Here is a 5,376-nt window from a genome sequence, read left to right as displayed (position 1 = left end):
AAATATATTTCTAAACCACAACTTGATCGATGTTTATGGGTAACCAGGAGTGTAGTGAACACTTATTTGTTTGCTAACAAGGCCATCAAGGAGTGTTCATTTCAGGATGCTGTTTGGACACTGGGTAAATTTTACGACTTTGTCCTTTGGGTCCAACCTGGTGTCTGACTATGTCATTTTAGGGAGTGTGTGACAATAAAGCTGAATTCTTAACTGAGGAGCCAATACTCTTTATATAATTGCTTTGTATGTTTGGACATACTGGAGAAAATTTACTTTCAAGAAAGAAAATAGTTGGTATTTTCAACCTCGCTCCCAGTAGTCAGTCAGGTGATCGTCAAAATAAGTTCACCCTTTGATCTAACAGCAAACTTGCAATTTTCTTTGGCAAGTCAGCCTCTGAGCTTGACTTCCTTATCTGTAAAATGGGGATAAGGAAATGTGGGCTTTTTCAAAGGATGTGTAAGAATGGAGTGACATCACGCATGTAAAAAAAAAAAAAACTTTGCAAACTTACTTGAGTTTGAATGTTTAAATAAAAGATGGACCACTCTTTCTTTAAACTCAGCACCTCTCCTGTTCTTGTCTTTCTCTTCAGATTGGTGAGAAACCTGTGCTTAGTCGTTAACTTTGAACGGTACTTAAAGAACTAGTTTAGCAGAGGAGGCAGATAAATGTCTAACCAACCCACCCACTCTACTTATTTTAGAATCTTTGTGGGTCTTCGTTCCCAAACTTTTATGATTGATGGTAGCATCATTTCACTTCTTCTGTTTTCCTACTGATATTTTTTTTGTCTGATTGCTCTATCAATTACTGAGAGGGGTGTATTAAAATCTCCAATTGCGACTGTGGATTTCTTTGTCAGTTTTTTGCATTTTGTATGTTGAAGCCCTTTTATTAGGCCCATATACATTTATAGTTTTTCTGTCTTTCTCATGTATTAACCATTTTATCATTATGAAGTTTCCCACTTTATTTCCATTACTACTCCTTGCTTTGAAGTCCTTTTTGCCTCATTTTTTTTTTTTTTTTTGCGGTACGCGGGCCTGTCACTGCCGTGGCCTCACCCGTTGTGGAGCACAGGCTCCGGACGCACAGGCTCAGCGGCCATGGCTCACGGGCCCAGCCGCTCCGCGGCATGTGGGATCTTCCCAGACCAGGGCACGAACCTGTGTCCCCTGCATCGGCAGGCGGACTCTCAACCACTGCGCCACCAGGGAAGCCCTTGCCTCATATTTTTATGACCATTCCAGCTTGCTTATGTTTCCTGTTTGCATGGCATGTCGTTTTCCATCCTCTCACTTTTCATTTATTTGTATCTTTGTTTTTAAACTGTCTGTAGTGAGAACTAAAGAGAGAAGACTGATTAAAAAGAGCAGTTACCAACTCTGTGCTCGCCAATCTGACAATCTCTGCCTTTTGATTGAAATGTTTAGTTCATTTCTCCTATGAAGTTTTCACAGTCAGGGTTTTGCTGATGGTATCCTCAAACCATCATTTAACATGTTTTCTATTCTCTTTTTTCCCCTTTATATTGGGAGTTAGATCAAGATGTTTGGTCAGATTCAATATTGTATTTTCTTCCCTCCCTCCCTCCCTCCTTCCCTTCCTCCCTTCCTTCCTTTTTGGTAGCAAGTGTTGTGTGTTTTATTAGGCAGCTAATACCTGGCATTACTAAATCGGTTTTGTCACTAGAGGTTACAAAACGGTGATATTCTAATTATATCATTCCATTTTCATTTATTAGACAGAAACATTCTACAAAGAGGAACTTCACCTCCAATTGTTTGGTTACCTTGAAGAACAGTTCATATAGGAATGGCTGGATAAATGCTTTATTCTTTTGCCAGTTTTTAAAATAATGAGTTAGTTGTATAGTATCTTCCAGAGACACTGGGGAGTTTTTAAAGAAATGTATAAGAATTTATAAGGATTTCTGCCTTCTCCGAACTCTTAGGTTTAACCCCAAATTTGAAACAAAGCAGCCATTTTTTCCCCTTATCATAGACACTTTTATATAAATATTATGACCTTCCCTTATTTCTTCCTCATGGTTGATTTTCTCTCTCGATTACTGTTAACTCTTTTCCTCTACTTTTTTCCCTCCCTCCCTCCCTTCTTTAACTTCCAGTACCTTCCAGCAATTCCACTTTAGCCACTGAAATTTTTCCCATGCCTCAGGGAGCCAGGACATACCCCAGTGGTCTCTGACCCAATTTTGGAAAGCAGCATCTGAAAGTATTTATTTTGATTGTTTTTACAACTTGTAAGTTTTTTTTTTCAGGCAGTTGCAAAGGAATCCATAGAGGGGAAAAGTTCAGTATTGACACTAATGGGGTGACCACAAAAAGCCCAACCATTTCATGAGCACACAAGACATTTAGCCAACTACAGCCAAGCAGTGCTGTATGTATCTAGTAGATTATTCGACAAGAAAAGCTACTCAACTAAAATCTTTCCGAACGTATTTTTACTATAATATTTTTACTATTAAGTAGATCATTCTTAGTCTATTTTCAATAATTCGTCTGTATAAAAACATTATATTAACTTCTGATTTTGTTTTTCCTTGAAGTAAACGTTTAAGAAAGTAGATTCTTTTTTTCCCCCATCTAAGTGAGAAAGAAAAAACATACCATGTGACTTCCCAAGAAAGCCCTGTAGGTAGAGTTTAGCAATTCCCCCTCTACTTTTTCTACCAATGCAATTATTTCATGGCCTTTTGCCTGAATAATTCTAAGCTGCTTCTCTAGAGGAAATGAGTCAGAAGAAATAGGCTTGACGTGCACTTCTGCCTTTGGAGACTTCTCTTAATATCTTGTAAATCCATGAGGCTTCATTAAATGCAAGTATTTTGACTTGTCTGCATATTTTTTCAATCTGCTTTTGATAATAAAATCTGTTTCTGGGATACTTTAAATTTAAAACCCTATGGTATGTGTAAAATATCAATGCTAGAAATTGGAGAGCTGCAAGTGGGTTCTGCTTTCTGTAGCCCCCACATAATGTCAGCACCCGGGGCCAGGATTCTGGGTGGTGGTAGAACTCAGGGAGGGGCATGAGGCAACTGTGTTGAGGTACATTCTGAAAGAGGAGTGCTTAGCTGTGCAGTGACAACAGCAGGAGCATATAGGATGGCACGTGACATTGATCTCGCAGAGGAATATAGTCATTGGGACTTTGGCTAACTTTGTCCCTAGGGGGCTTTTGCAGGTCTTAAAAAACTGTAGAGTAATTCCAAAATTCAGTTAAATTTGAAAATCTGATGTCTCATTTGATCTGAGATTTATAAGGACTCAGCTGATCAAACCTCTAGATTAGGTCTAGACTCATTTCATTTTTGGTGTGTCAAGGTCTGGCAGCTGTAGGACACCCCTTGACTCCAGAGCCGTCCTGGTTTCAGTCACTCCAGGCTAGGCCAATAGAGCAATCGATCCCTAAAGCAGAAGCAGGTAGAGGATATGAATGACACCTTTCTAGTATTCAATATGTATTCATTTAACAACTATTAAACATCAGCTATGCCAAGGATGGTGTTACAACAGTCAACCATGGCACACATGGGGCCTGCTCGGTTACTGCTGGTAGTGAGCTGAGCCCGCTCCGACCACCCAGGCAGGCCAAGAGCTGAGGGGGTCGTAAGCAGGAAGGCAATGAGTAGTCTTCAAACTTGGTTTACTCGTATACCTCCCTACCAATTTTAGAAAAACCATGATACCTTGATGGATTTTTTTTTTAATCCAGAATCCTCATCATTACATTTAAATGTCTCAAATGATGCACTTTATCATGCATTGTAGATACTGACGTTTAAAATAAAATGTTAATTGTTCTTTTAAATGTATCCAGTGAAATATTGGTATAATAGAGACTTGATAGCTACCATTTTCCATGTTTAAAAATATCTTAATAAGCTTTGTAACAGTTGGAAATATTATATTGCTCCCTGAACTCCGTTCTACTTCTCCCATAGAATCTTATTCTAATATGATTTTTTCCTTAAAAGTCTTATTGATCACCCTATTAAATACTTCTCAGCATATTATATATAAATGTTCTTTCTGTTACCATAAGGCTCTGAGTCTAATGACCAACTGACTTACATATGAGAAATTTTATTTGAACATTTTATTTGAAATATCTCTTTCAAGGAAATGAGTAGGTACCGTGTTTATGGTGACTTGGTTAATGAAATAGATTGTCTAAATGTTCCTTTGATGGGCAGAGATCTTTACACCCTACAGTAATACCTCATGTTAAGAATTGTGAAGGGTCTGATAGTTTACAAGTTACCCTGCCATAGTTTCATGGATGCTGGCAGAACACAGGAGAAATTACAGCAGTAGCAGTAGCCGGAATATCACCATTTTTTTGCACTGGTTTTCTGGGCCCCAGTTCCCGCAGGGCCAATGTGGATGGGCCCAGATGGATGCCTGCTCATGCAATAGGTTGCATTTCAGGACAGAATTCTGACCTTAGGAAACCCAAGTCTTTTTAATGGTCAATAAGCATGACTTCCGCTTGCCCAAGTGAGACATTGTTATTCTGGACAGTAAATGTATTAGTTTCCTAGGGCTGCCTTTACATAGTACCAAAAATCAGGTGGTTTAAAACAACAGAAATTTATTGTCTCTCAGTTCTGAAGGCTAGATGTCTGAAATCAAGATGGTGGCAGGGCTGTCTTCCCTCTGAAACCTGTAGGGGAATCCTTCCTTGCCTTCCTAGCTTCTGGTGGTTTGCTAGCAGTCTCTAGTATTCCTTAGCTTATAGCTGCACAACTCCAGTTTCTTCCTTCATCATCACATGGCATTCTCTCTGTGTGTCTCTGTCTTCACATGGCTGTCTTTTTATAAGGACACCAGTCATGTAGGACTAGGGGCCCGCCCTACTCCAGTATGACTTCATCTTAACTAATTACATCTGCAACAACCCTGTTTCCAAATAAAGTCACATCCCGAGGTACTGGGGATAAGGACTTCAAAATCGTTTTGTGGGGAGGGACATAATTCAACCCATAACAGTAAACATGTCTGCTTTTTAGATAAAGGGAGCATTCTGTGTTCCAAGGATACTCACCAGGACACAAACATCCTTGAAAGATAGTCCAGAATTAAGAGCAGTTAGTGCCTCTCTCTCAAGAGCTACAGAAACATGAAAAACTCATGGAAAATCTTCTAATGTACCACATAAACTTATGGGTGAGAAGTGAGTTTGCTTTTACATAGGAGAAGAGCAGTTATTAAAGGAGAAACTAGAAAGAAGCACCTTCATCTCTGTGAAGGTGCCTTATGATAGGTTATTTGGCGAAAAGAGTTTATACAGAAGTTGAGGATCTGAAATTGATTTCCTGGAAATGACCCCTATCCTCATATC

The sequence above is a fragment of the Delphinus delphis genome, chromosome 11 (assembly GCF_949987515.2).
Source record: "Delphinus delphis chromosome 11, mDelDel1.2, whole genome shotgun sequence".
Taxonomy (NCBI): domain Eukaryota; kingdom Metazoa; phylum Chordata; class Mammalia; order Artiodactyla; family Delphinidae; genus Delphinus; species Delphinus delphis.
This window is presented reverse-complemented; position numbering follows the sequence as displayed.